Raw genomic sequence first — 27,330 nt, forward strand, 5'->3', positions numbered from 1 at the left:
AGGCCCAATCCAGTAAATGAACCACTCTCCATCTCCATTAGTGTGAGCTTCTGCAGCTCTGGTTTCACTTCTCTCTGGCCTGGGCATGGAGCTCTGCTCTGCCATCTGCCACCACCTACTCCTCTTCCTCTCCCTCCTCCTCCTCCTCCTCCTCCTCCTTCTCTTTCTCCTCCTCCTTCTAATTTCAAGAGACTGCTTTTCAAAAGCATCTTCCCATAAGACCTGATGTTTTTAGTTGTTTTGGAGATACTGTGCTCTCTAAGACTCACCCTCTGCTGCCTCATCTCCCCTCTGAGCCTCCATGGGTCTCTAAGTCTCCATGTTCTATGGATGCCAATAGCCACTGTCATCTTGAAATTATCTCCATTTGAAATTCTTAAAACTTTTTATATTCTCCTATCTTTTCAATTAAAATTGTTTTTAAATGTCACTCTGGCTGGGCATTTGTGTCACACGCCTTTAATCCCAGCACTCGGTAGGCAGAGGCAGGTGGATCTCTTTTAGTTCAAGGCCAGATTGGTCTCCAGAGTGAGTGCCAGGATAGGTTCCAAAGCTACGCAGAGAAACCCTGTCTCAAAAAACCAAAACAACAACAACAAAAAAATGTGTCACTCTGCAATGCAGGTTGTAACTACAACCTCAGGCACTGAATTGCAAGACTAATAGTCTATATCTCCATGGCCATAGTGGCCATAGTTTAGAAATACATAAATTAACATTGATTATAAGAGAAGGAAAGTATCTGCTTTCCTAACTACTTGCATATCTGGTGACAGGCAATATTTTGAAACCCTGGCTTACAGACCCATATAGCTGTCCAGGTATTACACGAACTTTCACTGCTAGGTCCCCAAATGAGTAAGTCTCATGGCTGCTGAAAAGAATGTCCTTTTGCCTATAATCATATGTGTAAATTTTAAACACTTGGTACCTTTTTCTATTGTAAACTATTGAACCAAACTTTTTTGCTCCCTAGTGGTCATGTCTCAACTCTTTATAGTAGCAGTGAGATCACAGAAAACAAGTCACTTCTGTAAGCAGTTTGACTTTAGAATACATTGCAATTCTTCTCTCAAGCATCCCGACTCCCTAGAAAGCTTTCAAGACAGGCTTGTGTAATGCTGTGGCCACAGACGTTTATTTCCTCCTGTTGCTTCTCAGCCTTAGTTCCTAGAATCCTTATCTAGCAGGAATTAAGTTTTCCTGGCTCACTGTCACGCAAATGCCCTTGAAGACTTGAGTATCATAGGTACTAATTAAATTACTGAGGGCACACCATCACAAATCCTTTTGTTTCTACCTAGGATTGCATTATGGAAGGCATGAGCAGTGTTTCCTCCAAGCTGGGGTGGTCACTAACTGCTTTGGTGATATCTGGAGAAGCCTGTGTGGTAATTGCTGGGTTTATGCTTATGCACAACCCTCTGATGGGTGCACAACCACTCATAGAATCCTCTAGTGTTCCTCTCAATAAACAGGCTGTTTGTAAGATCTTCTCCTTAAGTTAATTGCTATTCAAGGACTCCTTGACTTTGTTTTCAAGGGGCACAGACATCCCTAGTCCCTACTCTATCACTTTACTACAATAGTAAGGGGATCCTAGGCCGGGTATCTTCATTAAATTTATTGAGCTGAATCACCACATAGTGTTTTATTTACTCTAATTTGTTTAGTAAGAGCTTTGTCACACACACACACACACACACACACACACACACACACACTGTAGACAGTAGAATGACAGGATGGCAGAAAAGCAGAGAATGTTTCTGGTTTCCCCATCTTTTCTTTTCTGTCTTAGAACAGGAGCACCATCTACAGATATAGGGATATATAACTCCTCTACCCCAAGAGCAGTTCCAAGTTTTAATTTCTCTAGGGCTAAATATTGAGGTCAGCAATAAAGTTCCCAGGGAAACATACATCAAAATGAAGAAGGACCTGGTAAAGATAGCAGGAGACCTCCAAAAACAAGGCCTCACAGAAGCATTTGCGGTGTTCTACAAATTTTTAACTTGAGAACTCTTGCCCCTAGAAAAAAAGATCCAAAATCCTCAACATGTGTCTTGATTGTCTATGTGCCTGACCTAAATTCTCCAGAGCAACAGGGAGCTACTCATAGAAATGTCACAGATCCTGACCCTGGGTGGGAGGGGAGCTGATGCTGCCTCAGCATCACAGTACAAAGGAAATGGATCAGGACAGGGGTTCAAGTTATGCATAAGATACTGGTGCCACTCCCCATGTGTTTTCTTCCACTCTTTTCTGACATTAGGACTGTTCTAATTCTCCATTTCATTTTGTCTTGCAATAAATAAGGACAATAAATAGGGTCACTGAAAGAGCTGAGACCCTGAAGAACAAACTCCTGACGCAGTACAGCAAGGAATATGCAGGATACCTGACACATAAGGTCAGTGTGTGAGCATGAAGACAGGAGGTCTCTATGTCACCTAGTCATCCTGTGTCCTGGGAGTGTGTTGTGTGGTTTCAGCGGAATCTGTGTTCAATGGATATGTTCCACACTCACTTGAACACATTTCATCTATATCCATACAAGCCAACACACACACACACACACACACAGGGCAGGGAGGAGATTGAGAATTAGTTGTTACTGAAGACAGATATATAGCAACAGAGTAAGGTGTTTGTGGTTGTTTCCCATAGTATGAGGGTTATGAAAGCAAGCATGGACCCTATGCTGATATGTCAGATGTGAACACTACACTTTGTCCATCTCTTTGATGAAAATGCATTTTCCTCTGAGAATTGAAGTGTTAGCCTAACACAGGTTTCTCTTTCTGTAGAAGGAAAGAGAAGAGGAGGAGGCAAAAACATTGCATTCTGGGAGGATATAAGAAACACCATAAAAAACTTCCCAAACTTTGCCAAATAGAGTTCTCTTCTGGATAGACTGGTGGATGGAGGTGATCAATGTAGAAGTGGAGATGTGGGCTCAGCCTGGCATTGACATCTGAAAGGCTGAAGAATCTTCAGACTGAAACATTCCTATTAAACCATTAGTGGTGCGTGGCCCACAATAAGCCTTTGAAGAGATCACCCCAACACATCATCAGACACACATTGTGGGGAGACTAAGATGGTGGAAAGCCCAGGTAAGTCACCACAGGTGCATGACTTGGAAAGACTTATGTATATGTGGTCCCCATTGCATCTGGGTCAGACACATACATTTGAGATTGCACCTCACCAATAAATTAAGGTGGTGCTGGTGGACAGGAGACTGAAGTCTGGAGCATTGAGCAGCACAGAGAAAGATTCATCCCTCTTTCCGAGTCTTCACTCTTTGACTTCCATGCATCCAGTTTGCTGTGGCAACAGATCCTAGTGTGACCAGTGTTGTCTCTTTCCTTCCTGCCACACTGACTTCTTGTAAAAGAAGCCTTTCACTTAGTTTAAGTCAGATCAGTTTCTTCAAAACTTGTTGGCTTCAGTTCCTCATATTTCAGAGATCTGTGGAGATTAGAGGAAGTACATTAAGAAAATCCCAAATTATCTCCCATTGTAAGGAATACTATATGCATTATTACTTTCTAAAAGTTGGACTCTCAGTTAATCTCATGACATAATGGATAGTTGTTATGGCAAGAAAATTTTGGTTGTATGAGATTATGTTTTCAGCATTAGGTAGTCCTTCTTAGGAATTCCTCAGTAGATCATGGAGATAATAACACTGACTGAAGTGCTAGCTGTGATAGTGTTGGAACCTGCGAAAGACTCCCCAGAAAGGAGCAGACAACTGGATATCGTTGGCTACCTCTACATTCAAAGTTCTCTTCAGGTGAGTGTGATGGAAAAAAATCACTAAAGGACATAAACTTTTAGGTTGTGATAAAGAAAGAGAGAGCTCTCTGATCATGGAATACTTGACCAGAAGAAGCTCAAACCCACGAGCAGCTGTGTCCACATTTGCCCCTACCCCTTTGCCTTGAGAAGACTGGGAACCAGACAGCCTCTTGACCAATGGGTAAAAAAGCTTTTAGATCACAGGCTGTGCTCATAGTCCACAGATGTGCCAATTAATTTTACCTAATCAGTTGACAGTTACTGCCTTCTTCAAGGCCCTTCTTTTCATGATAAACTTGTATGGAAACTTTGTATCCTAAGTAATCTTTGTAACCATGAGAACCTTGAAAACTGAGAGTTGTGGTCTCAGGACGCCCTGTCCCCATTTTTCCTTTAAAATCTTCTCTTTTGGGCTGGTTGGCATCTCATTTCCTCTGCATGGGAAGGGATATGAGCTGACCAGCTTGAACAATAAAAAGGAACCCTTTGCTTTTGCATCAGAAGTGTTGACTCTTTGGGTTATTCTCTGGGATTCCACAATCCTGGCACAACAGTGAGATGGGACAGGGAGACAGAATAAGACCTGGTTTCTTGCAGCATAGCTAGCTCTGCAAATAGAGAGCACAGAGAGATTCTGTTGGACCAAAAGCATCAGGCAAGGCCAGAATTCCAGAAGTCTGCTCATGTCTGCAGATGTGCTGAAGCACCTGTGCATCGTTGCTCACACATGAACCTGTAGATTCTATAAGATGCACAGATCATGGCCATTTGAATACATACATAAGGGATTTTAAAAGAAAAATCCACAAATATTGCTGCAAAAAGTTTTGAAAAATCTCAGCTCATTAGTTTATTTCCTTTATTTTTTATTTGTATCATCTGGCGTTATAGCCTGAATAGGCATGAGTTGAGATCCTGTCACCAAGTAAATGCTGAAAATCCAAGTGTGCATCACTGGGGCTGGATTCTCAGAAGTTTCTAAAATATTGGTTGATTCCTTTCTTGTCTGGAATGAGTCAAAAATCTCATCTTGAATGAGAACCTCAAGCCAAACTGCAATGCCCTTCTCAAGTAGGCACAGGTGAGAGTCAGCCTTTCCCAGCTCTGAGCCTGTGCATTCAGCAATCCACACCTTTCCAGATGCAGGTGAGAGCATCAGTCTTTCCCAGCCTTGAGCCTGTGTACTCTGTAACATACACATCTGCATAATATAACACAGGAGCAGCAGTAAGCTGTTCTGTTCCAATTGGAATGTAGAAATAATCAGGAAAGAGTGAGTGGCCCAGCTAAGTTGAGAAACCTGTCCATGGGATTTTGCTGAACTTAGTGCATCATCTTTACTCATATTGGTAGTCTTGGGCTGCAACTTATCTAGGCTGTATGTGCATATGGATTGCCCTGCAGTTCTGGGGTCTGAAGGATCTCCCCAATACCTCCAAGATGCCCTACTGGGGATTATCTATGATGGTAAGACATTGAGAATGTCTCTACATGTTCCCAGGTGGTCTGAAATCTTAAAATGTGATAGAGTTTCACATGGCCCCACAGCTTTGGGGGAAAATGGTCTACATGGCTGACCATGACAATAGCAGGCTCTCTTCAGGGTGGAAGCTCTGGAATGCTAGTAGTTTGGCTCAGTTTATGTGTGAAAGGCCTATACCATGGAATAGACCTGAGAGTGCAGAGGCCATCAGTCATGGAGATATGAACCATTGACAAAGACTTGTCTGTCCCAGGAGAGACACAACTGAAGTTTTCCTTTTCTCTGTCTTTTTGTCCTGTTGAGCTACCAGTGGGCTTCATGTTCCCAACTGAGTTGAGAGGGAACTTAGCTCACAGAGTCTGTGAACACACAGAGAATTTTCTTTACAATCAATTCACAGTCACACCCAGAACTATGTTGTTCCATCCACTCAAGCTGACAGTGAAGTCCATGCTCACAAATACTACTCAGCTGTGGCCAGAGCTTTGATAAGAAACCCCCTGCCTGCTTTGTGGTTCCATTATGGGGAGGGGGCTCCTGGAGAGAATCCCAATGACTTTGTGATTTTCCTCCAGGCCACCAGGCTGAGCTCTGCTCAGGGACACCAGGCTCTGTATCTTCAGACTTCTCTCTCTTTTCCATTGCAAGTGAGAACTCCAAAGGCCTCCACCCTGTGGTCCTTCCACAAGATTTGTGTGATCAGTCCCCCCACTCTACATGGAAGAACACCAAGAAAGGAATAGAAATATGCAGTGTCTTATGTGGTGCCCTGCTAAAGATATGAAAACTCCTTCCAGATCTGAGACTGTTTTTCCCCCTTGGCTTCCCATGACTCCCTGAAAACATATCCAGAGGCTATGTCCATGCATATCACGCCACAAAAGGAACCATGGGAGACAAGTGCTGTCCACCTTGGATTTGATGTTGTAGTATTTGGTTGCATTGTAGAGTCCCTTGAAATGAAACTTTTGCCTTAGTGCTATAGGTAGAAATATTCTTTCTAGTTGTGGCTAATGTCTATTAGTCCAGTCATTGGCGAACTGAGACTGGAAACTTTCTACAAGTTAAAACCAAGCTCACATACAGAGTGAGACACTGAAGTAAAAGCAGAAGGGATCACAGGAAGACAGGCAGGAAAAAGGCATGGAAGACAGGCATGTTGAGTAATTCTAAGAGGAGAAGAACTCAATTCCTTTTGTGGCCTTTTCTGAGCATTTACTCTGTGGTACACCTGGTAATACAAATTACCTTCCTCAAGACAGTCAAGCAGGCTTACTGGCTGCCTCCAGTGAAGACCATAGACAGAAGATGTGCTAAGTGGGACACTTAATTTTCATCTAATCATCCTTGCTTTTATACGGTATCCCAGCAAAGCACTGGAACAGTCAAGGTGGTGAAACACTGAGGTGAGGGGGAAGGATGAGAGTCTTCCATGGGGATGAGGACTTCCCTTACTTATAAGAGAGTGGGATTAACAGGGACAGGGAGTTGAAACAAGCTGTTTTCTCTTGGCAGGTAAAGGAAGACAACCAGAATGTGCTAATGAGTTTTAGGTCATGGGAGCCAGAGGCTGCAAGGTTTAGAGAAGCCATAGAAAGCTGAGCTTACTGGCACAGTCCTAGAATCCTTCCATTCAGGACATGAGAATGCTGGATGAAGATTTTGACACCAAGATGTGCTACAAGGGAAGACCAAGGCTCAAAAAAAATGTGTGATGAATTTATGGCTATTGCAGAGTCTCACAGGACAGCCATATTTAGACTTACGTCTAGGCTGTCAATCCCAGGGGAAGGAGAATGATGAGGCCACTCTTTGCAGAACTGGGTCAACAGAGTCTTCAAATGTACAGGAACTGAGAAATGGTTTGATCAAGGTTTCATCCAGTTGGTTTTGTTTTGTTGATTTTAACCATTTTTTTACTTCCTTTCCTTTTATAAATGCTTTATATTTTAAAACATAGCTTATTTATAAGTATACATCCATGAACAGTGTAGTTTAATGTTCCTTGAGGAAACATCTATGTGCATACACCATTTAGAGAAGGAAACAGGAACCTTGCAAGATCCAGGTCCAGTTTTGCAACTTCCCTTTTCTGAGATTCATCCCCCTTTTGTTATAACCATCTCTTCCTTGATTTCATTAGAGTTCATTTCCTGAGTGTGCCTCCCTCCATGCTATCAATATTTCAGAACTGCTTGTGACATGAAATGCAGTGGTTAGATGTTTGACTTTTACATCTGGCTTGCTTCCCTTAATATCTACAATGCTCATCCCACTCTGTCATTCAATTGTCTGAGGTGTGTTTATACCCGGTGAGCCACTGATAGAGGGTAGGGAAGAGGCATAAGACAATGCAACAGTAGTAGATACAGTACCACAAAATAAGGCCAGATGGGGCTCCTCTTCACATAGGGAGAAATCACACAGGTCCCAGTGGCAGGATTGAAGGCAGGGAGCTGAAGACCTAGAGACTGTTGAACTGATGTTTGAAGAAGTCCTGGGAACTTTTGGTGAAGATGGAATCAGAGTGACCTTTTGGAAGGAGGGAAGCAGAAGTAGGTAAGAAACAGAAGAACAAAACTTACTATTTAGATATCAGGTATAACTCGACATGGGAGAATAAAGGATCTTGTCCTCAGTGAGGGACCATCAAGAAGTAATTGTTCAAAGTTCAGCGTCCTTGGACCTTTATGGATCAGAAGGACAAAAGAGATCATTCCCTCCTCCTTCTCCACCTAGCACACAGGAGGTTTGTCCTAGCATGACTTGGTGCATCACGTTGGGAGCCAGTTGTTGAAACTCTGTGGTTCTGTCTTCCTTTGTGGATCAGGCCTGAGGTTCTCTGGGACCTCTTGGGTTCTTTTGGCTTCTCAAACACATCCAACCCAGGTAAGCTTCCTATTGACTGTGAACTAACTTACACATGGTTGCTACCAGAAGATGCTGCCAAAATCAACTGCAGCGGTGTGTTCACACAATTATAAAGAGTGAGTATGTAGGATTCAGCTTCTATGGCTCAGAACACTTTTAAAACTAAGTAATATCCAGAGGGTCTTAACTGAATGCTGTAAAAGCCTCCCTCTAAGGTTCACATTCCAATTAACCCAGCTGCTCTTAAAAGGTTGCTGATACCACTGCTGGGTTTCTAAGACAAACCACGAAGAAATGACCACAAGAGCAAGAGGTTAAAGAAAGTCCACACCACACACTGCATATGATTGTCATCTCTTATGATTTGCAGTGTCATTTTAGTCTGACTTCTTCAGCAGATCTAGTGTTGGGAAAGCAATGAAATCATCCTGCACACTTTTCTAATAATTTTTCTATTTTGGATGTTATCCTTCAGGGACAAGTGGTTTTTGGTTTTAGAACAACACCCCTCTACTTACTAAAAATGGTTGGCCTGAAAAGATCCAACTTTTGCTTGATTCATCTTCCTTCTCATTTCTACTGTTCTTTTGCATCATTAGGTCAATATTCAATAAAGGGATCCAGAGAGTTATAGACATAGATGGAGATACGTATAAAGGGGTAAGAAAGGGGAGTGGAAGGAGGAGGAGAAGAGAAAGAGGATGATAAGAAAGAGAGGATGGAGGGCAATTAGGACTATGAAAAGTAAGACAAGATCTCACAGGAAGACAACAGCGACAGTGATGAACAAGAACAGGAAAAATAGTTCCATATGTTCTCTAAGAGAGAACAAAGTGTGCAGACAAGAGAAGAGACAGGAGAGGAGGGGAGAAGAAAAAAAGACAGAAAGCAGGAGAGAGGTAATGAAAAGGAGAGGAGAGAGGAGGCAGAGAAAGGGAAAGAAGAGAGAAAAGGAAGAAAGATGGAGAGCAGAAAGAGGAAGCAGACTTGGGGGGATATCTGCTTGACGGTAAATCTGATTTTTCTTATTTCAGAACTGTAATTTTCACACTGACAACTTTTGTGTTAAAGGGTTCAATTCCCAAAATCAGCAATCAACGTTCCTTTTCAGTTACCATTTTTAAACTTTAAACTTGAAGACTTATACAGGAAGCTGAATAAGGTTTGTCATTAAAATATATTTCATAATATTTTACAAGTTAGTAACTTTCATAAGGTTAAAATTTTAAGCCTTATCCTTAAAACACTTGAGACTTAAAAATTTGAGTTGAAGATTTAATTAAAGTCCCCCTGCCATCAAAATAAAGCACTAAATCATAAATACAATCCATAGATAGAGAGGAAACCCTTCTGATCATTTTTATAGTGCACCATTACATAATATCACAGTTTCTTGTATAACTCAGGTTATTCTAATAGCTAAAGTTGAGAAAAGACAAAGAGGCTAGAAAATTATCTTTAAGTCATTTACTGCTAACGTGATTAGACCCAAGGAATATATAAAACTTATTTATCAAATATATATTGTTTGTTTTTTTTAAATTTAGAAGCCTGGTGTTGAAGATAGTAAACACAAGATAGTTACATATACTTTAGGTCAGTTGTTGTTAACCTAAGTATCTCTTTAAAACCTCAGGAATTTACCATCATATAAAAAAATCCATCCAAATATTTTGGAGACTTGCTGTTGCTTCTTTAGCCTTAAATGGCACTGTCTTAGTAGATCTATTTTAAAACACGCATTTTATCCAAGTTATATAAACAGTAAAATTTTAAACAAGAGTTTAAATGTTGTAACAAATGAAGACTACATATTGTAGATTTTTAACTATGTGTCTTTTGTTCAGTTTGAAGCTATATTTTGCTACACATGTCTTCACCAGACCCACTGAACTCAGAAACCCTGAGATAGCATTTACTGTGCAGTCATATGAAGTTGTTACTGTATGAGAGAATTTGAAAACCAGGCATGCCAATCTGTGGTTATTGGTCTATACTGAGGACAAGCAATTTCTTGTCCAATGAGGAGAAAAGGAGGACATAAAACAAAATTCCTCAGGAGGGAATTTCTATTGGTTAAATTGGTTAATTTCTTTGGTTAAAGAAGGATCTGAAAAGGAGAATAGGATCTAGAAAGGCTTGGAGAAGCTGAATGACTTTTAGGAGGGAGCTGATGGCAGAGAATGTGGTCACTTGGTATAGGAGCTCTTTCTGGGGGAGAAGAGGCCTGAGAAGGCTTAAGGAAGAGACAGATCTGATAGCTTCAAGGGGAAGAGGGGAGGAAACTTCAGGATAGAACCTAGAGCAGCAGCTGGAGAACAGCAGACAGAAGATAAGAGATACTGTGGTAGGCCAGGAGGGCTCAGAGATTTGGCAGGACAATAGAAGTTCCTTGGGGGATGGAGGAAGCAAGCCAATGGATCCAGGGAACCTCAGGGACACAGGTGTAACTGTAGCTCCCATGGAGAGGTAAGAGAAGGAGCTGAATGCGGTCGATAAAGTGTTTAGTTTCCTGGCTTACAACCATCTGTGCAAGTCCAGTTCCAAATAATCTGGCCCCCTCTTCTGGCTTCATCAGGAACCAGCCACACATACAGTGCACATACTTACATGCACTTATAACACTAAAATAATAGAGCCAGATTTGCCCCCCCCAGACAGTGCAGAGGTGAGCTGCTTCTGCCCCTACCTTGAGCCCAACTTCTTCCTGTCCACTCTGGGAAATCCCACCCCTGGGGTCTACAGGCAGATTGAATAGGCCCCTAAGAACGAAGTGACCCTGAATCTGCTGAGATTGCTGGGCTATTCCAGCCCCCAAACAGTGCAGAGGCAGATTTAATCGGCCCCTGAGGACCAAGCAACCCAGAGTCTGCTGACAGCTGTGCCTTAGTCCCGCTCTCACCCACCTGGAGACCTAGTAATTCAGACCTGCCTACACCCACCTTGAGACCCATCAGAGTATTGGAGTCAAATGCACCCACCAGAAGAGAACCCTGGACCCATACACACTAGGAATGGAAGAGACACCACCTGTACCCACTGGAAGAAGATATGGGAAGATGACAATATAAGAACACATCCAACAACAGGAAAACCAGTATGACACCCCCAGAGTCGAGGGACTCTACACCAGCAATTCCTGAAAATACTATTAAACAGGTGAAGGAAACAGATCAGGACCTGAAAACTGAAATAGAGACAATAAAGAAAACATAAACTGAGGGAATGTTGGAAGTGGAAAAGCTGTGTAAACAATCAGGAACCACAGAGGCAAGAATAACAAACAGAATAGAAGAGAAGGAAGGCAAAATCTCAGACACTGAAGATAAACTAGAGGAAATCAATTCAGCAAGCAAAAAAAGTCTTAATTCCAACAAATCCTAAACACAAAATATCCAGGAAATATGGGACAACATGGAAAGACCAAACCTAAGGATAACAGGTATAGAAGAAGAATCCCAACTCAAAGTTGCAGAAACCATATTCAACAAAATCATAGAAGAAAACTTTCCCAAACCAAAGAAGGACATGCCAATGAAAGTACAAGAAGCTTACAGAACACCAAATAGAGTGGACCACAAAAGAAAGTCCCATCATCACATAATAATTAAAACACAAAACATACAGAATAAACAACGAATATTAATAGCATCAAAGGAAAAAGGCCAAGTAACATATAAAGGCAAACCTATCAGAAGTAGACGGGAGTTCTGAATGAAAACTCTGAAAGCCAGAAGGACCTGGATAGATATTCTACCAACTCTAAGAGAATACAGATGCCAGCCCGGAATACTATACCCAGCAAAGATTTCAGTCACTATAAATGGAGAAAATAAGACATTCAATGGCAAAACCATATTTAAACGATGTATAACCACTAATCCAGCCCTACAGAAAGTACTGGAAGGATAACTACAACCTAAGGAAATTTAAAATACACACACACACACAAAAAAAAAAAAAACATAGGCAATAGATAATCCCACTTTACCAAAACCCAAAAGAAAAAGCAGGGTAAATCCACGTACAATACCACTACCAACACCAAATAAAAAACAAACAAGAATAATCCCTTAATGATCCTTAATTTCCCTCAATATTATGGTCTTAACTCACCCATCAAAAGACACAGTCTAACAGAGTGGATACAGAGACAGAATACTTCCTTCTACTGCATACAAGAAACACCCATCAACTTCAAAACAGACATTACCTCAGAGTAAAGGGTTGGGATAAGATATTCCAATCAAATGGACCCAAGAAACGAGCTGGGCTAGCTACCCTATTATCTAGCAAGTTCGACTTCAACCTAAAATCAATCAAAAGAGATGAAGAAGGTCATTTCATATTCATCATAGGAAAACTCCATCAGGAAGAAGTCTCAATTCTAAACATCTATGCCCCAAATACAAAGGCACCAACATTCGTAAAAGAAACATTATTAAAACTCAAATCACAAACAGGACCTCACACAGTTATACTGGGAGACTTCAATACCCCACTCACACCACTGGACAGGACTACCAGACAGAAACTTAACAAAGAGACAAAGGAACTAACAGAAGTTATGACCCAACTGGGATTAACAGACATCTATACAATTTTCCATACATACACAAAAGAATATACCTTCTTTACAGCATCGCATGGAACCCTCTCAAAAATTGACCACATACTCAGCGACATAGCAAACCTCAACAGGTACAAAAAATGGAATAACCCCCTGTGTATTATCAGACCACCATGCTTTAAAGTTAGAATTCAAAAAAAAAAACACAAATTGCAGAAAACCTACCAACTCATGGAAATTGAACAACATGCAATTGCACCATTCCTGGGTAAAGGAAGAAATAAAGAAAGAAGGTAAATACTTTCTAGAATTCAATGAAAATAAAGACACAACATACCCAAACTTCTGGGACACTTTGGAAGCAGTACTAAGAGGAAAGTTCATAGCTCTAAGTGCTCACATGAAAAAACTAGAGAATAATCATACCAGAGACTTGACATCACAGCTTAAAGCTCTGAAACAAATGAGAGCAAATTCACCCCAGAGAAGTAGACAACAGGAAATAATCAAATTGAGGGCAGAAATCAATAAAGTTGAAACAACGAAAACAATTGAAAGAATCAATGTAACAAAGAGTTGGTTCTTCCAGAAAATCAACAAGATAGACAAAACTTTATCCAAACTAACCAAAAGGCAGAGAAACAGAGAGAGCATGCTAATTAACAAAATCAGATATGAAAAGGAGGACACTTAGGAAATCCAGAGAATCTTGAGGTCATACTTTGAAAACCTGTACTCCACAAAGTTCAAAAATTTAAAGGAAATGTACAATTTTTTTGGACAGATATCACACAAAATTGAATCAAACGAGATAGCCAACTTAAACAGCCCTATAACCTTTAAGTAAACAGAAGAAGTCATCAAATATCTCCCAACCAATAAAAGGCCATGGACAGATGGCTTCAGTGCAGAATTCCACCAGAAAGAGCTAATAAGAGCTAATACCAATACTCTTCAAATTGTTTCACACAATAGAAGCAGACTGTTCATTGCCAAACTCTTTTTACAAGGCTACAATTACCTTGGTACCCAAGCCACACAAAGACACAACTAAGAAAGTGAACTACAGAACAATATCCCCCATGAACATAGATGCAAAAATACTGAATAAAATACTAGCAAACCTAAACCAAGAACATTTAAAAAAAATCATCCACCATGATCAAGTAGGCTTCATCCATGGGATGCAGGGTTGGTTCAACATTCAAAAATCTATCAATGTAATCCACTATATAAACCAACTGAAGATGAAATACCACATGATCATCTCACTAGATTCTAAAAAAAGCCTTTGACAAATCCAACGTCTGTTCATGATATATGACCTGGAGAGATCAGGAATAACAAGAACATACCTGAACATAATAAAAACAATATACAGTAAGCCAACAGCCAACATCAAATTAAGTGGAGAGAAACTCCAAGCTATTCTTCTAAAATCAGGAACAAGACAAAGCTGCCCACTCTCTCCATATCTCTTCAATATTGTCCTTGAAGTTCTAGCTAGAGCAATAAGACAACAAAAGTAGATCAAGGAGATACAAATTGGAGAGGAAGAAGTCAAGCTTTCACTGTTTCCAGATGATATGATAGTCTACATAAGTGAACTGAAAAACTCTACCTGGGAACTCCTACAGCTGAAAAACACCTTCAGCAACGTGGCAGGATACAAGATTAACTCAAAAAAATTGTAGCACTACTGTATTCAGAGGATCCATTCGTGAAGAAATAAATCAGAGAAACAGCACCCTTTACAATCGCCACAAACAATATAAAATTCCTTGAGGTAATGCTAACCAAATAAGTGAAAGATCTGTACTGTAAGAATGTTTTTGTCTCTAAACAAAGAAATTAAAGAAGATACCAAAAAATGGAAAGTTCTCCCATGTTCTTGGATAGGTAGGATCAACATACTAAAAATGGGAATCTTGCCAAAAGCAATCTAGAGATTCAACACAATCCCCATCAAAATCCCAACACAATTCTTCACAGAACTTGAAAGAGCAATTCTCAACTTTATATGGAAAAACAAAAGACCCAGGATAGCCAAAACAACCCTGTACAATAAAGGAACTTTCAGAGGCATCACCATCCCTGACTTCAACCTCTATTACAGAGCTATAGTCCTGAAAACAGCTTGTTATTGGCACAAAAATAGACAGGTAGACCAATGGAATACAGTTGAAAAGCCTGATATTAACCCACACACCTACAAACAATAGATTTTTTAAAAGAAGCTAAATTTATTCGATGGAATAAAGAAAGCATCTTTAATAAATGGTGCTGGCATAACTGGATGCTGGCATGTAAGAGACTGCAGACTTATCCTTGTCTATCTCCATGTACAAAACAAGTCCAAATGGCTCAAAGTCCTCAACATAACCACAGCTACACTGAACTTATTAGAAGAGAAAGTAGGAAATACCCTTGAACAAATTGGTACAGGAGACGGATTCCTGAACATAATACCAGTAGCACAGACACTGAGATCCAAAATTAATAAATGGGACCTCCTGAAACTGAGAAGCTTCTCTAAGGCAAAGGTCACTGTCAACAAGACAAAACGGCAGCCCACAGACTGGGAAAAGATATTCACCAACCCCACATCCGACATAGGGCTGATCTCCAAAATTTACAAATAACTCAAGAAGCTAATCTCCAAAACATCAAATAATCCAATTAAAAAGTGGGGTACAGGGGAGCTGGAGAGATGGTTCAGAGGTTAAGAGCACTGCCTGCTCTTCCAGAGGTCCTGAGTTCAATCCCAGCAAGCACATGGTGGCTGACAACCATCTGTAAATAGATCTGGTGCCCTCTTCTGGCCTGCAGGCACACTTGGAGGCAGAATGTTGTATACACAATAAATAAATAAAACGTTTAAAAACTGAGGTACAGAACTTAATAGACAATTCTCAATAGAGAAATCTAAAATGGGTGAAAGACACACAAGAAAGTGTTCAAAATCCTTAGCCATCAGGGAAATACAAATCAAAACAACTCTGAGATACCATCTTACACCTGTCATAATGGCTAAAATCAAAAACACCAATGACAGTTTATGCTGGAGAGTTTGTGGAGAAATGGGAACACTCCTCCACTGCTAGTGGGTGTGCCAACACAAACAGCCACTCTGGAAATCTGTATGGCGATTCCTCAGGAAAAATAGCAATCAGTCTACCACAAGATCCAGCAATTCCTCTCTTAGGCATTTAGCCAAAAGAAGCACATTTCTACAACGAGGACATGTATTCAACTATGTTCATAGCAGCATTAGTTGTAGTAGCCAGAACCTGGAAAAAACCTATATGCCCCTCAACTGAAGAATAGATAGAGAAAATGTGATACATTTACACAATGGAGTACTACGCAGTGGGGAAAAAAAGCGTTTAAATCTTTAAATTCACAGGCTAATGGATGGAACTAGAAGAAACCATTCTGAGCAAGGTAACCCAGTCACAAAAAGACAGGCATTATATGTACTCACTCATATGTGGATATTAGACATAGAGTAAAGGATTGCCAGCCTGCAACCCAGGCTGCCAGAGATGCTGGTAAACAAGGAGGACCCTAAGAGAGACATACATGGCCCCCAGGAAAGGGAAAAGATCTGCTGAGCAAATTGGGAGGATGGGTGAAGGTAGGGGAACTAGGAGAATGAGAAGGGGAGAAAAAAAAGGGTGAGGAAGATATTATGGTACAGGGAGTTTGAGTTGGGGGAAGAACAGAAGAGAGCAAGATAAAAGATAATATAATAGAGTGAGACATTATAAGTGCAAAGAGAAGTCAGGTACTAGGGAACTGTCTGGAGAGCTACAGAGATGACACCAACTAACAATCTAAGCAACAGAGGTGAGGCTACCTTTAATGCCCTCTCCTGATAATGAGATTGATGACTAATTCATATGCCATCATATAGACTTCAGCCAGCAGCTGGTGGTAGTAGAAGCAGGCACCCACAGCTAAACCTTGAACTAAACTGAAATCCAGATTCAGAGGAGGAGGACTGATGAGCAAAGTGGTCTACACAAGGCTGATGAAACCCACAGAAACAGCTGACCTTAACAAGGGAAAACTCTTGGTCCCCAGAGGGATAGCTGGGAAACTAGCATGGGACTGATCCAGACCCCCTGAATGTGGGTGTCAGTGAGGAGACCTTGGAATCCATACTTATGACTACCATAGGAATGGATTTTAGGAGCCCATCCCACATGGAGGGATACTCCCTGAGCCTAGACACAAGTGGGCTGGCCTAGGCCTCATCCCAAAGAATGACAGACTTTGAAGAACGCCTATGGAAGGCCTTATCCTCCCTGGGGAGCAGAAAGGGTATGGGATAGGTAGGGTGTTAGTTGGGGGGACAGGAGAGGAAGGGAGGGAGAGGGACCTGGGATTGACATGTAAAATAATTTTCTAATTAAAAAATTAAAAAATAGAGCCAGACATTGTAGCATACAACTGTTATCCCAGGAATGGGGAGACTGGCAGGATGATCTCTGTGAGGTTGAGACATGTCTGATCCACAAAGTGAATTCCAGGACAGCTAAGGTTGTTACACAGAGAAACCTGTCTCAGAAAATCAGAAAAAAAAAACATTTAAAAAATAAAAAAATAATTCTTTTAAAAAGAGAGAATGCTAATAACCTGAAAGAGGTTGGCCTTTGCCTGTGTCACTATAACCACAGAAATCATGCTGCTCTTGAATCTACAACCCATAAAATGACTACCATATTTTCTCTTGCCTACCCACAATCACCAATCTCTGAAGCTCTGAGAACAAAACTCAGAGCCTCAATGTACAATTGTTCAGTCACTGAGATACACCCCTAGTCCACTGTTGTCTTATACTTATCTAAGTTCACAATTGTGAGGGAGGAATACCTCAGTGGTACAGAGCATGAGTTAGGTCCTTGGTTGATCCTAAGCACCAAACATTAATTAACTTTCTAAAGAAAACCAACTGTTCATATATAATAATCCAATGTGTGACATAGTAACTATAGTAATATTATATACTTGAAAAAAAATCACTAAAATTTTAAGTGTTTCACCACAAAATATTATATGAGGTTATTGACTTAATTAGCCTGATTTCACCATTTTACAATATATAACTTTCAAAGTGTCATTTTAAATATCATGAATATATACAATTTTTGTCAAAAATCTTTTAAAATGGTTTAATCCCAGAACTCTTGAGATAGAAGCAGGGGGAATCTCTGTGAGTTTATGGCCAATAGATGTACATAGCCAATTCCCAGACAGCCAGACCTATATAGGAAGATTCTATCTCAAACAACACATCATGTGTACATTATTGAGTTCACAGGTTGTGAGTCCCCCAGGGCACTTTCTCCAACACACTCTGATAGATGCTAAAATAGTTGCAGGCTGTTGTAAATGAAACATGTTTAGTAACCACCCTGGTGTTATCAGGCTGTCCCCAAACTCCAAATCCTTCTTGCCTTACCATGTCCTGTATTGCTTAAGATCAAAATGGCACAAAAATATCACCCACAGATCTACAAAGCCTATGTATTTGCCCAAGTTTTTCTGAGAATTCTTTTTCCCTTTAAAACGCTGCATAGTGCTCACTATTAAAAACAAAACAGAACAAAACAAAACAAACAAACAAACAAAAAAAACGCCACTGCTTTCTCTCACCAACCATCCAAGTTAGATATAACAATCATCAGAAATTCAGGGCAGTGTCTGGACAGAATCCAGGCAACCTGAGCAGCCTGGGCCTTAGGATCTCACATCTATAGCCAAGATTCACTTTCGTCTTTTATCTTACTGACAAAAACCAATGCTCCCGGACTCAATGATGCTTCCTGGGTTGGATGCAGTAAGGGAGGCCTGTAACTTCTAATGCACCGGAAGCTAAGACGGGAATATTACATTTCTGAATTCAGCCTAGGCTACATAGCAATTGTCTGGGTTACTCAGGGAGACTTGGTCTACAGAGGGGAAAAATACATTTAAAAAGCAAGTGTTCTGAGGCCAAAGCCAGCTAAAGCTGCTCTCCCTTTTTACTCATAGGAAAGAGACCCTTAAACGAGGTGATAAAAGTACTTAGCAGCTGAAACAGAAGTAAATCCTTGTCATCATTACACAATGTGACTAGTAATATTGTGAATGAATTCTAGGACAGCCGAGGGCATGAGTCCCTTGCTTAAAAAAACAAATAAATAAAAATAAATAAATAATGGAGGGTTGTGGCAGATGCCTTTAATCCCCGCACGCAGGAGGCAGAGGCAGAGGCAGGATGATCCCTGAGTTTGAGGCCACTTGGTCTACAGAGTGACTTCCAGGTCAGGCAGGGCTGTTAAACAGTGGAAACCCTGTCACGGAAAATTGAAGGGAAAACAAAACACCAAAGGACTCCTAAACCCTCACTGCAGCCATTGCCTCTGCTATATCAGGCGCATTCGGGCCTCCCTGGTCCCAGTCTCCCTGGTGTCCTCTCCAGGACAGCTCGCCACCTGTATTCCTGTATCCTAACCGGAAACCCAACTGTGGCCGCCAGGGGGCGAAACCTACTGAAGAGACCTCGAAAAACAGGCTCCGCCCTCCACAGGCGAGGCTGCCTCGCTCGCCCCTCCCTCGGCCGCAGAGCCAAACCCAAGGCTCATGTCCACCAGGGGCCAGCGCGGCTCCATGACTTCACGCGAGGCGCCGAAGCGGAAGTCTGACTGCAGTGAATTGATCTCCTGGAGCGAGTCTGTGTGTGGACAGTGCCTACTTCGTTTCTTGGTCCCGGTGGCCGAAAGCTGCTGAAGAGAGCGAAGAGAGGGAAGCAGTGACCGAGGCCTGAAGGAGACCTCACGGGAGCGCACGGGAAGCAGCCAACAATGAAGGCTCAGTGTCACGCGACACACGAAATCGGGATGGATGACCCCACAGAGGGTCGGGAATGGACGCCGAATCAGGGATCCTGTCACAACAGAGTACCGAGACAACTTCCAGGGAATTGACTCAGTACACAAAAGCAGTTGAGGCCCTGAGTGTGAATCGCCTGACTCAATCTCTAAGCTGGAAAAGATGTCAGGACGAGTGTGTGTCATGCCAGGGAACTAGTGATGCTCAGGATAACTAGAAGTGGTGCAGCCAAGGCCTTTAGCTTGTCCTGACCACTGCCTGCCTGGATAACTATTGCTCCCCTCCACATCCTGGCTTTTCACCCTTCCTCTTACAAAAAGCTTCCTAGGCGCAGTGTCACAAACCTAAGGCATTGGTATTTGAGCAGAAAAGAGATGAGCCAGCAAGGGAAGCAAGCACTGGAGCAGTAAGAAACAGATGTCTCCATGAGGGTCAACATGCAAATTCTTACATTTTATATACATGTTCATGCCTGTAAACTATACATGTACATACTACTGCATGAATACACTATAACAGATGACTCAATTACTTTTGTGTCTGTATACTCTTTCTCTTCCATGAACCCAGGTATCTTTGAGCACATTCCCTAAGTTATCTTCTATGGCTTCCCTGAGACAATAGCCTCACAGAATGAGGAATGAGCCTCAACATCAGGGCAGGAGACAGCACAGTGACTTAGGTAACATGTAGGAAGGAAGGCCTGTCACAGAAAGGAATATCTTTTTTCTTATTTATATTCTCCTTTGGCCTGGTAGCCAGGTTCTGTCCAAGGGCATCATCTTTCCCCCATAGTAATCTTATCCATTAAGATAAAATTATATATATATATATATATATATATATATATATATAATATATATTTTAAGAGTTACCCTTGAAATTTCTGAAATTGATCTCATGGTATTTATGTTTACCTTTGCTCTGCTTACTAATATGGTACTGATGCAGGGAATACTGACACATCTCATGGTCTCCTGCATCCTCAGTGGGCATTTAACCAGCTTTGATAGTTGCACCCATTTGCAGGGTTCTGCGATGTTTCCAGGGCATGCTTCCCAAGACCGAGCTCTGTGTTCTGCAATGTTTCCAGGCCATAGCTCGGATGCTTCAGAGTTTGGCACAGTAGCATCACTCCTTTGTTTTTCAAGGGATTTTCAACCAATTATAGAAGTTTCACCTTGCATTTGATAAGGAAAGTACCAATATCACCACAATACTCCCTGGGGATGTCACATTTCCCCAACCTACATGTGAGATACATTTCACAGGTTAGAAATAACATATTTAGGTGATCTATGTAAGACTGCCTATTGTTGAAACAGATGCCCCAGATTCTAGTGCTGTACATACCAGTTCACACCTATATCATAGTCTTATTTAATTCATGAGGATGTTTATGTGACTATCATGGTGAATGACAGAGTTCTAATGATTAGGAAAAAGCCCAAGCCACTGGTTTTCGGATATGGATGACTTTTACTCTCAATGATCCATTTAGAAACGTTTGGTGATGTTATTGTTGGTCACCAAAACTAATAGAGGGATAAGGTGTGAAAATGTAGTAGGTAGAAGCCATGGCCTTTAATGAAGAGATAGAAGCCATCACTAAAATATGGTCTGTAACCCTGTATGTCTGATTAATAATATCAGTGAAACACACACACACACACACACACACACACACACACACACACACACACACACATTAAACATACACAGGCATTTTTACAAAGAGAAAACTATCATAATGAAACTCATTTTCTAAACCATGTACCCTGCAAAGCAAGACCTTCAAAATTAAGCCTAAAAAGTGATTTTTAAAGTAATTTTAGAGAAACCATTGATTGTAAATGAAGCCCCGACTTACATCAGATCATCCACTCTGCACATTAGGCATTTCAGCACATAGAACACATTCTCAACCACATCACTAGAGAGATTAGTGCCATAGAGTTTCAAGGATTTCAAGTGATATAGTCCAAGAAATGTGTGAAATAATGTACCATCTCCAAAGATAGTCATGAAGGAACACCTGTGGAATGAGGCCAAATAGCACATTATGCCAGGCCGTGTGGGTACATGGCAAAAAAAAATTGTATAATGCTCTTCCACACTTTGCCTCACACACCATGGTTGCTTAGGCATTTTGCTTACCCCACAGAGTCTGGATAGTTATCTCCAAGTGCCAGACAAACACAGTGGCTCAAAATCCTCTGATCTCTCCCTTTCTTCTATTTCCCACACCTCTGTGGAACATGTAGAGCATCCGAGAAGATTCACAACTACCCTCATATTAAACTCTGAACTTGCCTGTCATGGCTAATCAAGGTTTCCACCTCAACATTATCTAGGTAGGGAACCTGAATTGAAGAATTGCCTCCATCAGATTGGCATGTCTGTGGGGCATATTTTGTTTGGTAATTGGCATAGAAATGTCAGTGTTTGAGTAGCATTATTCTTGGACAGGTAGGTCGGTGTGAATAATAAAGGCTGTTGAGCAGGCCAGGGGGAGACCAGGAAGCAACATTCCTCCATGGTCTCTGCTTCATTTCCTATCTTTAGGTTCCTGCCATGACATCCCTTGGTGATGGATTATGACGTAGGAATGGTAAAACAGAATAAACCCTTTTGTTCCCCATACTGCTTTTGGTCATGATGTCTATCACAGCGGGAGAAACCAAACCAGAGTAACACCTTATGTGCTATACAGATTCTTACATTTGTATTGATGTTCCCTGGTGTATATGTTTTGTTGTTGTTTGAGACAGGATTTCTCTGTGCAGCCCTGGGTGTCCTGAAACTCACTCTGTAGACCAGGATGGCCTACGACTGGGAGATCTGTCTGCCTCTGCCTCCCAAGTGCTGGGATTACACTTGCCCGCTTAGTAAATACTAATGCTTTTTAAGGCATCACTATCTATAATGGTCTTAAAGTTCAAGAAAAGTAGATGTGATTTCTTTATGCTTTATTTTCAATGTTGGCTTAATGTAACCAAATTTATGTCTGGTCATGTTTCCTCATGATAAGAAACAGATGTTAGCATGATGACTTAACAAATCATCATTGGGCTGGACATATGCCTCGGTGGTAAAGAGCACATAGTGACTGCACTTGCAGAGCATTGGAGTACTATTCCTAGCACCCATGTTGGGCAGCTCATTGTTTATTCTGACTCTGATCCAAAAGACCCAATTCAGATGCACACATTCAAATGAACCTTTAAAGTTGAACTTTTCATTAACATTCATTGCAGTCTCCAGAAATTAATCAGTTCCTGTTGACTGTGTACATAACAAACACACTGTGCGCAGACACACACACACACACACACACACACACACACACACACACAAACACCTATACACTCTCTCACACACGCACACATACATTAGATGTATAGACATTTACAAAACACCTATAAATCTTATGTATGTGTATTACATTGAAAACTTCAAATGTGTGAGTCCTGCCAATATTGTATTTGTTACTTTGGATTTAGTTCTTCATTGCTATGAATTAGTCCTTCAATTAGAGAAGGAATTGCATCTATATATTTAAAGTGTGGGGGAGTATCAAACTTATGACAAGCTTTGGAGCCTAAATGCATTCACAGGCCTTTTAGGAGATGGTGACATCAATAGACAAAGAAGCTGAAATGTGGTTTCTTTGAAATCACAGGTCTCCATATCCAACACCTGCAAGTTCTTGAAAGTTCTGCATAACTCTCTCTATTCTTTGTTTACTTTGCTGCAATGAGATAACCCATTTTTCTCTGGTATCTCAGTATGATTCAAGACACTCCTAGCAAATGGAGATCACTTACAGCCCCTGAGGGAGTACACATGGTACATAGACATACATCCAGGCAAGACAAAACTACACAGGCACACAAGAGATAGAGACAGCAGAGAAAATGAGAAAATGAGCACTGTGGGCTACAAAATGGCATCATCTGCCAAGGAATTGCCATTGCAGTCTTAATCCCACAAAATCTATGGATGCCTCCACTGTTTGCAAAAGACCTGTCTGTTACCACTCAATCATATACTGGAGAGAGATTCCCAGAACCCTACCCATCCCTCCTAAAACAGTGACTCCTTGTGGAAACGGGGAAGAGCAATCTTCTCCAGTTTTCTACACACAAGTCAGCCATCCAGGATCTAATGCACAGTTCCAATCTAATAGACACACTGATAGCCCTAGTTAAACTCAATTGATGACAAAGAAAAAGATGTGGATGTGATAAAGGATCCAATGAAGAAGTTGGGGTGATGGGCTGGAAGGAGAACAGCACCAACTAGACGGTGAGAGTTACTAGAGTGAATGATACATAGGTATGAAATTACAAATGCATAAACTAAATAAAAATAATAAGGAAGGAGCATGGCCTAAGGTGAGAGGAACTAAATTGAGTTTTGGGAGACTCACTGATAAAGGCCATGTATAACTGCTGAAGACATCCACCCTTACACTGTTCTCCAGTTTCTCGTTTTTTTCAGTGAGAAAACACAACTTCTATTTAAATTCAGGGAGATATTTGCAACCTCTTAGTGAATAGTATCTACATCCATTAATATCATCATAAAATATGGAACATATTTGAAAGATCAAGTATGAGTTAGCAGCCTAAAGCCAATGCAAGGGAAGCCAACCAGCACAATGTAGGATGCACACAGACTTAACCAAGACATGAGTTGCCAGAATCCTCTGCAGTATAGTCACCAGAACACTAAACATAACTGTGGATGAAGGAAAAGAGCCAGACACTGCAACAAAGCTGCTCACATTTCCACCTCAACTGGCCTTGTAACATCTTTGTTCTTTGTATAAATGGAGGAACACAAGAAATGGCTGTTTAGGGCCACATAGATCCAAACAGCAGTGGCACCACTCAACCGAAATCCTTCCTGACTATGCCATCTAAACACTCATGCATAGATGTATAAGGACTTAGGAAACACCATGCTGGAGAGAGCTATCGGTGGCTAGGAGATTTCTTACAAGCATGAGGCCCTGAGTTCAGATGCACAGATTGACAAAAAATGCTGGGCATGGATGCATGAGGCTGTTGCCCCAGCATGAGAAATAGGAAACAGGTAGATCCTAAATTCTTACTGGGCTCTTAGCTTGGTTAAGATGGTGAGCTTCAAGTTTGGTGAGAGACTGTCTCAAGGGACAGTATCTCAAGGGACAATAGAGATGGAGGACAATAGAGATGGAGGACAATAGAGAGGGACCCCACATCTTCCTCTGACTTCTTCATGAATTCATAAGAATACAATGTGCACACAAACACACCTATAAATCAGTGCCTTGGACACTAAGACAAAACTGAAAGAACTGAAGACAAGTTTTAGAGATGTACTCACATCTTCTCTTGTTTAAAGTCTTCTAAGCCTCTGTCTCATTGGTTATAGATTTCTGAAAAAAATGTGTGTTGTATATGTAGATGAAGTTTTCTTAATTTTTGAGATTTCTGCAAATAGATTATAGCCACTGACAGTTCATCAGCACTAATATCAACAGTCATTTCTTCAAATAGATCCAGCACTTTGTTTCAAATCATACTTCCTGGTTATCAAGGTCATCAAATAAATTCTGGGGACTCATCAATTTTCCCCAGAATCTCGTTGACTCAAACTTCTATAAGCATTTGGGGATTTCCTGTCTCATCTCCTTTGATGCTATAAAATCAAAGTGTGGTTTCAGCGCGGCAGCAGCTTTTTCAGTGGCAATTCCAAACACAAATATCCCAGTCATGAATTCTGTAACATTCCGGTGACTAATTGTACATTCATGCATGTTCCCACATGCAATTTCATTTAAAAGTGCCATTTACCATTTTTGACGTCATGCTAGACTTCATGTTTGACAGCTTCTTCCTCAGCCATTCCACAGGGAATGTCCCCTGAAGACCCTTTCACTGCTGCTTCAGTTGCCACCTCATCCTGTGAAGCAGTCATGGACAACATGTTCCAGTCACAGGGAACACAGGTCAACTCCTCATATTCAGGAGAGAGCACTCGCTACACATGTGGAGAGAAAAGGGAAAACTAGCCCATGGCATGCAAAAGGCTCCTCTTCGAATGCAAATCTGTAACTTCTCTGAGCTCATCTTCCCTCCTCAGGTAAGACAATCAGCCACAGACCACACATTCACAACCACAGTGACACCTGATGTGTAAAAACTGACAAAATTCTTTCTCACTGCTCACATACCTCGCCACCATTTCCATTTCCTAATGATGCATGGGCATATATATGAAACAAATTACTGCCCATACTCTTACTGTTGTAACATGCCAGTGTTTTATCTTATGTAATAGAAAAATAAATAGCTGAGAAACACATACAATGTTCAATTTTTATCAGGGATAAGAAAAAAAAACTACTTTATGTATTCATCTTACACTTGTCAGAATGGCCAAAATTCAACAAAACAAATAATGGCCCAAATCCACAAAACAAATGACAGCTCATGCTGGCCAAGATGTTGGGTAAGGGGATTGTACATCCATTGTGGTTAAGTGGGCAAACTTGTATAGTTTCTCTGTAAATAGGTGTGGTGATTCCTCAGAAAGGTGGGAATCTATCTCAATATCCAGCTGTGCAACTCTTGGGCATATACCAAAGGATTCTTCTACATCCTACTACGGAGACACTTGTTCAAATTTGTTCACTGCTCCTCTATTTGTTATAGCGAGAAATTGAGAATAGCCTACTTGTCTGTCAATGTATGAATAGACAAAAATGTGATACATTTACATAGAGCATTATTATTACTCTGATCATTAACAATATGACATTTGTAGGCAAATGGATGGAGCTAGAATAAATCATCTTGACTGAGGTAACTCAGACCCATAAAGACAACTATGGTATCTATCCACTTATATGTGGATATTGGTTATGAAGTATTTCCTAAGCAAGTTAGGTATAGAGAAAGGGACTGTGGAGCTGGCAGTGTAGGTGTAATGATCTCCTAAAGAAGGGGAAATAGAAAATATATTTATGAATGGATGGGAGGGTGTAGACTGCATTGTGGTACTCAAATGGAGAAATAGAGGGAATATGGAGTGGTGGAGGGAATACAGAAGTATAGCTAGAACTAAGTTGCATTTGATGGGGTCATTTGGAAACCTAATACAACAGAAGCTTCTTAAAATGCATGCAATACTTCTCAATGGAACCACTAAATAATGGGGGAAACAAAGCCCCAAGCTGACATCTCTTACCACCAAATGAAATCTCCAGTGCTGGGAATCAGTTACATTTAATTGGTGCCTACCTAGGGCCATAACCTTTACTGATTAGTGTTTATGGAACTGGAAAGTATACGGCATGCCAATAAAGGAGAAAGGTAAATGCCAAGCCAGCTACAAAACTTGTGTTCTATGATGATGACTTTCTTCCAAGATATCCTGGTACAAATGTGGCACAAAGCTTGTGGGAGTAACCAGCTACTATCTGATTGCAATTAAGTCCCAGTCCAAGAAAAGGAACCCAAGCCAGACACTGCTCAGTTGGACACTAACCAGAGACTAGATAGGCCAGGGACTTGGGAAAAAAATAGTACTGTTCTCCTAAATGTACTTGGCAATAAAATGATTCCTAATGACATTTTACCACACTTTTAGATTAGTATCTTGTTCAGCCATCATCAGAGATGCTTCCTCCTGCTAGTGCAGGAAAAAATGAAAAAAAAATGCAGAG

The 27,330-nt window shown here is 41.0% G+C and overlaps 1 pseudogene; it reads right to left on the reverse strand.

Annotated features, from left to right (window-relative positions):
* The window catches only part of LOC118237722, an 83,489-nt pseudogene extending 63,691 nt beyond the window's left edge, over nucleotides 1-19,798 (reverse strand).
* Between the last annotated feature and the right edge of the window lie 7,532 nt (nucleotides 19,799-27,330).

The sequence above is a fragment of the Cricetulus griseus genome, unplaced genomic scaffold (genome assembly GCF_003668045.3).
Source record: "Cricetulus griseus strain 17A/GY unplaced genomic scaffold, alternate assembly CriGri-PICRH-1.0 unplaced_scaffold_8, whole genome shotgun sequence".
In the NCBI taxonomy this organism is placed as follows: Eukaryota; Metazoa; Chordata; class Mammalia; order Rodentia; family Cricetidae; genus Cricetulus; species Cricetulus griseus.